We start from the raw sequence: 13,246 nt of genomic DNA on the forward strand, positions 1-13,246 counted from the left end.
CCTATAGATCAGCAATGATCAAGTGGGATTTGGAATTAAAAGCAGAATACCATTTATATAAGCACCAAAAAATAAAATACTTAGGTATAACTCTAATAAAATACGTACAAGATCTGTATGAGGAAAACCACAAAGCTGATGGGAGAAATCAAAGAGGATCTAAGTAAATGAAGAGATGTTCCATGTCCCTGAAGAGGAAGACTCACACTCCCTGTGTGTAAGATGGTGGTTCTTCCCAGCTTTATCTATGGGTTCAGCACAACCAGCAAGTTATTTTATGGAGATTATCAAACTGATTCTATAGTTTATTTGTCCTTTGTTTCTTTAAAAAAAAAATCTTCCCCTCTTTTCCTGCCTTCTGTGATTTTAACTGAGCAGTTATATGATTTAATTTTCTCTTCTTTCTTATCAGTTATACTTTTTTAATTTTTATTTTTAAAAAATATTTTATTTTTAAGCAATCTTTACACCCAACATGGGGCTTGAACTCAACAACCCCAGGTTCAAGAGTTGCATACTCTACCGACTGAGCCAGCCAGGTACCCCAATTATACTTCTTTTAAAAATTACTTTAGTGATTGTTTGAGAGTTTACCATATACATTTACAACTAACCTGGATCCAATTTCAAATAACACAGTACTACTTCGTGGGTAGTGCGGGGACCTTATAAAAATATTCCTGGGGAGGGGGGTGGGGGGATGGGTTAGCCTGGTGATGGGTATTAAAGAGGGCATGTACTGCATGGGGCACTGGGTGTTATACGCAAACAATGAATCATGAAACACTACATCAAAAACTAATGATGTAATGTATTAACATAACATAATAAAAAAATATTCCTAATCTCTGCCTCCCATCCCTTATAATATTGCTGTCATTCATTTCACTTATCCATAAGCCTTAATCACTCAATATATTGCTTCTTTTTATTATATTGAACAAGAATTTCATTCATTTAGCATGTTTCAAGGTCCATCCATGTTGTGTGTATCGGTACCTCAGTCTTTTTACAGCTGAATAATGTTCTGTTGTATGCATATCCCACAGTTTGTTTGTGCATTCATCTGCTGGTAGACATTTGGGTGGTTTCCCACTTTTTGACTAGTGTTGGTAGCACTACTGTGTACATGTATTTGTGTATATACCTGAGAGTGAAATTGCCGGGTCATATGGTAATTCTATGTGAACGGCCAAACTGTTTTTTTAGTGTTTGCACCATTTTATGTTCCCTCCAGCAATGTATGAGGGTTCCAGTTTCTTCACATCCTCTCCAATATTGGTGTTTTCCAGTTTGTTTGTTTTTTTTTTCATTATAGCCATCCTACTAGAGTGGTTTTGATTTGCATTTCCCTGATGATTAATGATGTTGAGCATCTTTCAATGTGGTTTTTGACCATTTGTATATCTTCTTTGGAGAGATGTTTATTCAAGTCCTTTGTCCATTTTTTAATTGGCTTATTGGTCTTTTTGTTGTTGAGTTTTAGGAGTTCTTTGTATATTCTGGATATAGAACCTTTATCATATATGTGATTTTGCAAATATTTTCTCTCATTCTGTGGGATGTCTTTTCACTCTCTTGATAGTCTTCTTTGATCCACAAAAGTTTTTAATTTCAGTGGTGTCCAATTTATCTGTTTTCCTTTGTTGCCTATGTTCTTGGTGTCATGTCTGGGAAATCATTGCCAAATCCAATGTCATGAAGATTTTCCCCTATGTTTTCTTCTACAAGTCTTATAGTTTTAGCTCTTACAATTAAGTCTTTGATCCATTTGAAGTTAATTTTTGTATATGGTGTAAGGCAAGTGTCCAACTTAATTCATTTGTGGATACCTATTTTTCCCAGCACCATTTTTTGAAGACTGTTCCTTCCCCATTAAATGATCTTGGCACCTGTGTCAAAAATCAATTAAACATAGATGTGGGGGTGCCTGGGTGGCTCAGTTGCTTAGGTGACTGCCTTCGGCTTGGGTCATGATCCTGGAGTCCTGGGATCGAGTCCTGCATTGGGCTCCCTGCTTGGCGGGGAGTCTGCTTCTCCCTCTGACCCTCCCCCCCTCATGCTCTCTCTCTCATTCTCTCTCTCTCAAATAAATAAATAAAATCTTTAAAAAAAAAAAAAACATAGGGGCGCCTGGGTGGCTCAGTTGGTTGGGCGACTGCCTTCGACTCAGGTCATGATCCTGGAGTCCCGGGATCGAGTCCCTCATCGGGCTCCCGGCTCAGCGGGGAGCCTGCTTCTCCCTCTGACCCTCTCCCCTCTCATGCTGTTTCTCTCTCTCTCAAATAAATAAATAAATAAAATCTTAAAAAAAAAAAAAACATAGATGTGAAAGTTTAGTCTCAATTCTTTCCATTTAGTCTCAATTCAGATCTGTGTGTCTATCCTTATGCTGGTACTATACTGTTTTGATACTGTAGGTTGTAATAAGTTTTGAAATTGGGAAGTGTGAGATCTCCAACTTTGCTCTTCTTTTTCAAGATTATTTTAGCTATTCTGGATTCCTTGAAATTCCATATGCATTTTAGAATCTCTCTTTCCATTTCTGCAAAAGTGTTCTTGGGATTTTGATAGGGGATTCATCACACTGAGTCTGTGTATCACTTGAGGTAGTACTTAATAGTACTAAATCTTCCAGTAGAGTTAAACCTTGATAGTATTATCATCTTAATAGTACTAAACCTTCCTGTCCTTGAACACAAGATATCTTTATTTAGGTCTTTTAAAATTTCCTTCAGCAACATTTTGTAGTTTTCAGTATATAAATCTTGTACCTCCTTGGTTAAATTTATTACAAAATATTTTGTTCTTTTTGATGTTATCATAATTGGATTTATTTTCTTTTAAAAAATTTATTATTATGTTTAGTTAGCCAGCATATAGTCCATCATTAGTTTTTGATGTAGTGTTCAGCGATTCATTAGTTGCATATAACACCCAGTGCTCATCACCACACGTGTCCTTAATACCCACCACCTGGTTACCCCATTCCCCAACCCCCCTCCCTTCTGTAACCCTCAGTTTATTTCCTGGAGTCCAGAGTCTCTCATGGTTTGTCTCCCTCTCTGATTTCTTCCCATTCAGATTTCCCTCCCTTCTCCTATGGTCCTCTGTACTATTCCTTATGTTCCATATAAGCATTGTGGTCTGAGAATATGCAGGGAATAATCTCAATCTTTTGGTGTCAGTTGAGACCTGATTTGTGACCCAGTATGTGGTCTATTCTGCAGAAACTTCCATGTGCACTCGAGAAGAATGAGTATTCTGTTGTTTTAGGGTGGAATGTTCTGTATATATCTATGTAGTCCATCTGGTCCAGTGTGTCATTCAGAGCTCTTGTTTCTTTGCTGATTTTCTGCTTAGATGATCTGTCTGTTGCTGAGAGTGGAGTGCTGAAGTCTCCTACTATTAATGTACTATTATTAATATGTTTCTTTATTTTGGTTATTAATTGGTTTATATAATTGGCTGTTTCCGTGTTGGGGGCATGCTCCCTTTGTCGTCTAGTGCCTACTGTTTACTTGGTGTGTGCACATTTTTAAACTTTTCTCTGGTTTTTTCACTTTCATAAATTGTCAGGAAATTATTGAATAAATAGATTTAGATCTTTATTTGTATATTTTCAAGTTTTGGGTTTTCTAAAAGAATACCCTTACCTTTTTGTCAAATGATAGAACCTTGTTATAGCATTTCTACCAATATACAACTGCAAAGAAGACAGTAGACATATACACACACGTGTGCACACACTTAAAATCTCACCTCCCAGAAGTAATTATCATGAACATTTGGTGAACATCATTTAGCTGTATTTCCAATGCACATATACAGATAGATTGTGAAAATTAGTTTGAGATAAAGGGAGTCACACTATATTTGCTATTTTAAAATAAAAATTATTGAGTTTTATTATTTGATAAAAGTTATTTACTACTAAATTTTTCTTTCTAAAATATGTTTCCAAAGTATAGGGGAAATTATGAAAACATTGAGGTACTGATAACCTACTTTTATTATCAAATTTCTTTCCTGAACCATTTATAAGATTAGCGAATATCCCTTCCCCGTCCCACTATCATCTGTGCCATCCTTGTGAGTGTCTTGCAGAAGGGATACTGCAAACGTGTAAAAATATGAGGCAAATAGATTGCAAAGCTCAAATTATAAATCCTGTGTAAGATTTGGGGGTCAGTGTTCTTGATAAAAATGACATAAAGCCATTACTGATTGAAAATCTGGCAGAATGAGACCAGGTAATGATTATTTATTCGTTTTAAGATTTTATTTATTTATTTGAGGGAGAGAGAGAGAGAGCGCACAAGCAGGGGGAGTGGGAGAGGGAGAAGCAGACTCCCCGCTGAGCAGGGAGCCTGACGTGGGGCTCGATCCCAGGATCCCAGGATCATGACCTGAGCTGAAGGCAGACGCTTAATAGACTGAGCCATCTAGGCGCCCCTATTTATTTATTTTTAAGTAAACCCCACCCCTAGTGTGGGCCTTGAACTCACAGCCCCGAGATCAAGAGTCACATGCTCTACCTACGCAGCCAGCCGGGTGCCCCAGACCAGGTAATGATTTTAGAAGAGAGAATGGCAAGGATGGTGGCAAGACTTGGCTTCAAGAGAGAAAAGTTTGCAGATGAGGGTTGGGAGAGGCTCCTGGGAACATGGGGAAGAGTCTTCTGAATCATTTGTGACAAAAGACGATGCTTTTGTTGAAGTCAAAGTTGAAGTGAACAAATGTGATGATGTAGTTTTTTGATCTGGCATTATTTATTCAGTTTAACTATAATCATACTTTATGATGCATCCATGTGGCTCCTGGTCATATATCTGTCATGGCTTGTAATAATATTCACAATTCTCTATGCTCTTCATGTCGCAGAAATGAAGAAAGACCAGTCAGATGGGGACACAGGTAATTATCCAGAGCTTGTTGTGCCAGGGGAGTGGGCACCCACACTTGTACTCGGTGATGCTCGGCGGCAGGCAGGGGAGTGGGGAAGCTTCACAGGGAGAAGCGGAAGGTTCTAGAGGGCCCTGATGGAGGTCGTTGGCACAGGGAAGCTGGAGTGGGCTGGAGAGAAGTGCGACATCTTGCATGGCTGGTTTGGGGCATATTTGGCTTTCTCTAGCTTGTCCTGAGTTGGAAGGAGGGGCTGCAGTCACTGGCCAGGTCCTGACCGTTTGGGGCCAGTTGCTGCAGAGACTGCGGTTTGGCTTCACGGGCCAGTTGCTGCAGGCTGTGGTCAGCGTTCTTTGTCATGTACGGTCTGGCAACAGTCCATTGGTGTATTCAGTGTCGCTCTTCTGTCCTTCCAGTAATGCTGTATCTCAGCCCCTCTCCCACCCAGAGTCAGTGGTTTCAAACAATAGGATTCACTTGACTTACAAGGAAGCCTGCAGGTTGGCACTTTGGGCTGGGCTTAGCTTGGAGGTTATTTTGGTCTCAACTGGGATCACTTACTGTATGAACAGGCAATTTACTGAAGAAGAAACCAAAAAGAGCTCTCATTCCAATGGACTCGGCAGGCTGTTGGCTAATCTCAGTTGGCTGCGGTGACTGGAGCAACTCAGCCACACTCCGTAAGCTTTCCATCCTCCGGCTGGCTAGCCCAGGCGTGTTCTTCCTGGTGATGGTGAAGCACAAGGGGCCAAGCCCCAGTGCGCAAGCCTGTTGCAAGCTTGTGTGTCTGTGAACGTGCTACCAGGCAAAGCAAGTCACATGGTGGGGCCCAGAATCAGAATGGGCGTTCCTGAAGAGTCGCCTGGCACCATGTGTGGTATGGGGAGAAGTGAGGACCTGGAGCCAGTTTCGTGATCTGTCTGTCTGGTGTCTTTGTAGTTTTGCACCCCCGACCTGTGCTTGGCTGCATGACTTGCTTTGTCCAGGCAAGTGAAATTGTTGGGTATAAGAAAACAACTTCACTGATGGTTGTTCATTAGTTTTCACATATGCAATGTATCATTACTACTTTTAAAATGAGATCTTAACCCATGAGTCTAGAGTTTGTTAATACATCGATCAAATGTTTAAAATGAGGCCTTGCTACTTTTCTGCTGCTCACATATCTCCGTATTTTTTCACAGACAAAGGTAATTTGGAAGTAAATGTTTTTGTGAACGTTTGAGTCCTCTATGTGTCACTCGTATCTATTTTCACGATTACTGAAACCCTCTGGGAGTTTCCACAGTGAAGTGTCCATTCATTTCTTTTTGATTGCACTCGGTTTCTTAGTTATGAGCCTTTAGGTAGCAACAGTCTTACATACTGGTTATACTTTTTATTCACATTAAGTCCTATTATAATAACTGTCACTATCCCTTTATTACCCTTAAATGGATGCTAAGGAAAGTGTTTGGAGTATATTTAAGTAGAGCAGGTGTGTGATTTTATAAGATATCATCACGCTTTGTGTGCACAGCAATGCATCCAGTTGAGGCCTGAAAGGGTCCAGCTGCCTCAGCTGTGAGTGTCCTATTGTGAGCGCCTTGAGATGCGTTCTTACTCTTAAAGTACTTGTTCATGGAGGGAATAAACACTGTACTGGGACAAGTGTCGTGTTAAGAACTGTTACCGAGCTTAAACTTCTTTAACAGAAAAAGATGTAGTTTTATGCTAATATAAATACAAAAAGGAACTGTTAAATAAAAGGGTAATACATAAAATATTAGTTCTCTCTTTCTCTAAAATTGTTCTATTTTATTATAATCCTCTCAGTGGTTTGGTTTGGGTGTATTTTCATGTTTATTCTAATTAGCGTCCACTTCTGTGTCATTCTCAACATAACTGATTTAGGAAAGCTGATGGCCATGTCTTTAAATTCATGTTTGACTTATTTGTTCATTCAACTAATATTGATTAGATGCCTATTTTACGAAAGAATGACACTGAGAACTGTAGAGATAACAAGGGAGACCCGATGAGAGCTATCAAGGAGATGTGAGTTTGGAAGGAGAAGAAAGATGTGCACACAAAGAACCGGGATCCAGGTGCAAAGAGCCGGGGAGGAACACTGGGTCCGTTTGGTGTCGGTTCGGAGCAGAGACAGCACTGTGGCTTTGGAGGTGTGGGTATGGGGTTGGAGCGGGCTTGGAGGGCAGAACTTGACTGTGAGGGCAGAGAGGACGTAGGCCTGCCAAGTGTGGGAGGAAGTACCCGGAAGGATGATAAACGTGCAGGTGGAGAAGACCCGTCCTGGGCCTGGGAAGGAAAGGTCTGGCTGGGGAAGGGAGCTGGAAAGGAGGGAGGGGAACAGGCTTATAAGGAGCCATTGAGCTCCTTGGGGGCAAGAACCGCTCTCCTGCAGGTTGTTTGCTGAGGGCTCGGAGCAAGCCAGGGGTCAGCGAGTGCAGAGAAGACCCGGTCGGGTCGGTGCTGAGACAGTGGGGTCCCTGCAAAAAGGGGATCTGGGAGCTCAGGAGAGCTGTCTGAGGCCACAGAGCAGGGTTAGGGAAGGGGCAGCAGGAGGGGTGGAGCCCAGGGGAAAGTGCTCTGCTGTCTGGAAACGCATTAAACAATATTTCATAGTGGAAGGAAGAAAGCTTTAGATTCTGAATTGAAAGTATTTTTTTCCTACAGGACTTTCTATAATAACTCTTGAAAAAGATGTCTACAGCCATGAGACATAGGCATCACTAAGCACATCCAGTCGCGAACATTTGGGTTTTGCTCAAGAGTAAAGATGATCCTTTTGCTCTAACGACGAGGGCTTTCGCTAGCACAGTGTGTTCACACGTTTTATTACCTCTTACTCACTGTCCTGGCAGACAGAGGAAGCGCCAGTAGCTTTCATTCAGCAGTTTACAATTGCCCTGTTTTTGTTCTGTGATTATCAATTGCTGCCCACATGGCACAAATCACATTTCCTAATTATTCTGGGTCATTGTAGGGGATAGAGGATTAGTGACAGTTTGGAATGTGGAATGTTTTGCTCAAATGTTTTGGATTTACTGATTTTTAGTTGCTGGCAGGACATCTGAATCCAAAAAAATATTTTTAAAATAAATCAAAAACATAATTCTTACAGAATCAAAAATAATTTTGCTTGTTTTCTTCTTGATGATGGTCCCACCACACAGCTTAGCACCCTGTCATAGGAGGCACCCAATGAATATTTGTGGAACTCACAGTTTTCCCTGTTGGAATACCCATATAATTAAAGTGCTCAGTAAGGATAAACTAGGAGGACTTTTTCTCTCGGATTCAGGAAGGATTTGAAATAAAAGACCAGTGCGTCCCTTCTTTTGCCATTACGGCAACTCATACGTTTGTTAGAATATGGTGTTCTCACCCTGTGAGTGCAATACAGCTTGGGTTTTAGAAGTAAAAGACTGGTTCAGATCCAGGCTCTTTCACTTTCTAGATGTGTGTGACCTTGGGCAAGTTATTTAACTTCTTTGTGCCTTCGTTTCCTCATCTGGAAGATGGGAGTAGAAATTTCTGCCTCCCAGGATTTTTGTGGGAATTAAATTTAGGTCATCTATGTAAAGCACTTCTCCAGTGCCTCGTAGATAGCAGATGCCCAGTGAGCCGTCATGGTCTCTGCTGATAGTGGTGGTTACAGGTGACGGAGAGCACAATCCAGGCAAAGTGGGCATTTCTTGTTGTCACTCCTTATTAAGGGGCCCCTTGTGGTAAAGGTTTACGCAGGAAAGGAATAGTTGGTTGTACTGTTGTTGAATAATATCGAAGGCGCTTTTATATAGTCTGGTTGGGCACAGACACGCTACAAATTATTTCTCAACTAAGAAAATAGAGTCAAATTAACATGTTTTAGTCAAACTTAGGCTACTTAGTTTAAACTTTACAATAGCTTCAGACAAGGGCAAATTGAAACCACAGTCCTTTGAACAATGAAAATTTCAGTGCCTGTAGTATGTGAGTTTCACTTATGTCTTTTCCTTATTATTTAAAGCTCTTCGGTCTTTGAGAATGTGGTAAAGTTCTATCATTTCAGACCTCAGAATTAGAATTGAAAACACGGGATTCTTTACCTGGGCTGATGAAAGTAATTTATTGTTTGCTGGGTCAAACACAGCATGCTATTTGTCACACTGTGGTTTGTGTATCTTTCTAGAAGCTTTCCACTTTGATCTGAGTCTAAGTACACTCAGTGGCACAGATGACAGAGTTAAAAAAAAAGCCGGTGATGTGCATTGTCACTCATAGAAGCTCTAAATCAACAAGTGTAGAGATGCAGAGTGAAAAACCCTGTTCCTTTAAAGGGGCTTGTACGTTCTTGTGAGAGCAGACCTCTGCCTTTCTTGGGCGAGACAAAGGTGTGGGACAATTTATTAGTTAAAGATTGAGTTCACTGTGTGCAATCAAAAGGCTCCTCTTCAAGGCCAGATTCTGGCCCTTGCCTGTATTTTTAGGTAAACACTCGCATTTAAAAGACCTTGCAGAGCGGGGCTCCGTGCACATAAAAGGGGCTTTCTTAAACTGTCATCAGAGTGGATTTTAGAATGTGCTTTTAATACTTACAAGGTTGATGTTTGCCTTTTAAAAAATGCTATTTGAGATAGCTTTTTATTTAACTTTCCCCTCGGCATGGCTTTTACCTGATTTGCAGCAACATTAAGGAAACTCACCTTGTTGAGAGAGCAGACGAAGTTTTAGGGAAATGTTGCACATGTGACCTTCTGAAAGTCAAGGCTTAAAAAAATCCTTGTTTAAACACCATAAAAACTGGATGGAAAACAAAGGCATATACTCTTCATTTGAACATTTGGTTTCAGATTCTTTTTATTGAGGTCGAGTTGATTATACTGTGAGATAAATTAATTGTTTTCCAGGATTCCTCGTACTTCCATTTCCTCTCTGGTTTTAATGAACAATGGCTTAGATCAATAAAAAAGGTAAAAGAAAGAGGTTTGGGATGTAGGACATATGTATATATTTAACTCTTATTGTTCTAGATTATGATTCTCTTAAAAGATATTTAGCTATGTTGTTCCATCTGTGTTTGTAGATTTAATTATTAGAAGGAGATTCGAGCTTATGAAAATATTTCTCAAAGCTATGAACTACTACCTGGTATGGATGTGGTACAGTCTGTTCAGGCTCACTGCCATCACCATTGACTTTGCTTCCTCTTTTGAAGCAGTTGGTTTCCCATGAGTTTATCTACCTGATATGTGTTTAAAGTCAAGTATATCGAGGTAAATGATGCACATACCTTTTAAATTGTGCAGTTTCATGCATTTTGACAGATGCAAACAGCATGTAACCACAACATCAAGATTTACAACGTGACCACCGTTACGAAAAGGTTCCTGGGGTCCATTTGTAACTAGTCCCTTCTCTTCGCCCCAGGCCCTGGTCGTCACTCATCTGTTTTCTGTGCCTGCAGCATCACCTGTTGCAGGATGTTCATATACATGAAATCATACAATACGTGACCTTTTGAATCTGGCTTCTCCCCCCGAGCATCATGCATTGGAGATTCGTTCACCTTGTGACATGCATCTGTAGTTCCTTTTCATGGCTGAGATATATTCCATCCACCTCACTTTGATTATCTGTTCACAGGTTGGTGGACATTTGGGTTGTTTCCAGTTTTTGGTTAATGATAAATAAAGCCACTGTAAACAATTACGTGCTGGTTTTGTTTTAGGTTACGTTTGTATTTTTCTTGGATAAGTATTTCAGAGTGGGACTGTTGGGTCCTGTGATGGGGGTGTTTTGCTGCTTTCCTGCATGCACTGTGGGCACGTTCTGGTTGCTCTGCATCTTCACCAGCACCAGGTGAGGTCGGTCTTTCTCCCTCTGACCTCTGCTCTCTGTCTTCCTCTGGGTGGCTGTCGTAATGTGGTTCTAGCTCAGCATGGGTTAAGTTTCCCCAAATGGAGAATGATGTTCAGAATCTTTTCAGGTGCTTATTTTCCACCGATATATCTTGGTGAAAGCATTTGTTCAAGTCTTTTACCCTTTTTTTTTTTTTTAATTGGGTTGTTTGAATTTACTCTATTTTCTGGCTACAAGTCCTTTGTTGGATAAGTGATTTGCAAATATTTTTACCCAGTCTGTAGCCTATCTTTTTTTTTAAAAACAGTGCCTTTGCAGAGCAAACATTTCTAATTTTGATGAATTCATTTATCAATTTCTATTTTCAAGGATTCTGCTTTTGGTGTCATGTGTAAGAAAACTTTACCTCCAGGTCACAAAAATCACTCCCATGATTTCTCCCAAGAGTTTCATAGATCAACAGTTTGCATTTAGATCTATGGTGCATTGTGGGTTCCTTTTTATATAAGGTGTGAGGTTTATTTATTCATTTATTTTATTATTTTTTTTTAGAGAGAGAGTGTGAGCAGAGGCAGTGGGGGGATGCAGATGCAGAGGGAGAGAAAGAATCTTAAGCAGGCTCCTTGCCCAGTGTGGAGTCCAAGACACGGGGCTTGATCTCACGACGCTGAGATCATGACCTGAGCCAAAATCAAGAGTCAGATGCTTAACGGACTGAGCCACCATCGTGCCCCAATGTGTGAGGTTTAGACCAACATTAATTTTTTTTGAGTGTGAATGTCCAATTATTTCAGCAGCATTTGTTGAAAACACTATCATTTTTCTTCTAATTGCGTTTGTATCTTTGTCAAAGATCAATGGCCATTTGTGTGGGTCCATTTCTGAACTATTCTGTTCCATTGATAGGTATTTTTTCCCTTCCTTTGCCAAAACTACACTGTCTTGATTGTTGTTGCTTTATAATAACTCTTAAAATTGGATAGGGGGAGTCTCCCAACTTTTTTCACAGTTGTTTGGCTCTTTTAGATTTTTTGCCTTTCCATATCAATTTTGGAATCATCTTGAATGTATACACAAAAGTCCTGCTGGGATTTTAATTGGAATTGCACGAGGTCTGTTGGTTGGAGAGAGTATTCCAATCCATGAACATTGTATGCCTCTCCATCTAATAAGGTCTTTCTTCCTTTCTTTTCATCAGGGTTTTATAGTTTTCAAAAAATGTTTTGTATTTATACCTAGATATATCATTTTTGGAGCTATTGTAAATGGTACTGTTTAGAATTTTTTTCTTTCTCATTATTCATTGCTTGTATATGGAACTATAATTTCTGTGGGTTGACCTTGCATCTTACAAACTTGATAAACTCATTTATTAGTTTTAGAAGCTTGTTTTGTAGGTTCTTTGGGATTTTCTATAATCATGACATCTGAGAATACAGCAAATTTTCTGTGTGCTTTTTCTTTTCTTTCCTTTTTAAAGGTTTATTTATTTATTTGAGAGAGAGAGAGAGAGAGAGTGAGAGCAGGGGGAGGGGCAAAGGGAGAAGGAGAGAATCTCAAGCAGACTCCCTGCTGAGTGTGGAGCCTGATGCACGACCCTGAGATCATGACCTGAGCTAAAACCAAGAGTCAGACACTCAACCAACTGAGCCACCCAGGTGCCCCTCTTTTTCTTTTTTTACCATACTGAACTGGCTAGGACCTATAATGTGATGTTGAATAGGAGTAGTGATTGGTTCTCTTGTTTTAAGCCAAAAATAGTCAGTTTTTCCACCATTAAATGTAATGTTAGCTCTAGATTTTTCTGTAGATGTCCCTTATCAGATTAAGGGATTTCTTTCTTACCAGTTTGCTGAGTATTTGTCGTGAATTAGTGTTCAATTTTGTTAAGTGCTTTTCTGCACCAATTCACGTGATCATGTGGTTTTTCTTCTTTTGTCTGTTATATAATGGATTAAATTGATTTTTGAATGTTGAACCAGTTTTGTATTCCTGGGATAAGCCCCACCCAATAATGGAATATTACTCTTTTTTATGTATTGCTAGATTCAGTCTGCTAGTATTTGTTGCTAGAATTTTGTGTCTGTGTTCATGAGGGTTATTGGTATGTGGTTTTCTTTTCTTATAATGGGTTTGCCTGGTTTTGGTGTCAGGGTAAGGTGGAGGAGGGTTCCTTCCTCTTATATGTTATATATAAATATATATGTGAAAGTTTAATACAATAATGTCTGAATCCACCACCCCAATGTAGGGACTAGAGGATTACCACTGCCTTGCATGTACCTCTGTTCCTTTCTTATTCCATGCCAGGATTCTCCTGCAGAGGTAAACACCATGCTGAATTTGGTGTTTATCATCTCCTTGCTTTTGTTTATACATTTATTCTGTATGTTTCTAATCCTCAGCAATGTGTATACATTCTCCTTTTTATTTTTCAGCTTTATACAAATGGCATCATACTGATGATCATCTTCTAGGACTTTGTTCATTTAATGTT

The sequence above is a fragment of the Leptonychotes weddellii genome, chromosome 12 (genome assembly GCF_054177405.1).
Source record: "Leptonychotes weddellii isolate Sample4059 chromosome 12, ASM5417740v2, whole genome shotgun sequence".
In the NCBI taxonomy this organism is placed as follows: Eukaryota; Metazoa; Chordata; class Mammalia; order Carnivora; family Phocidae; genus Leptonychotes; species Leptonychotes weddellii.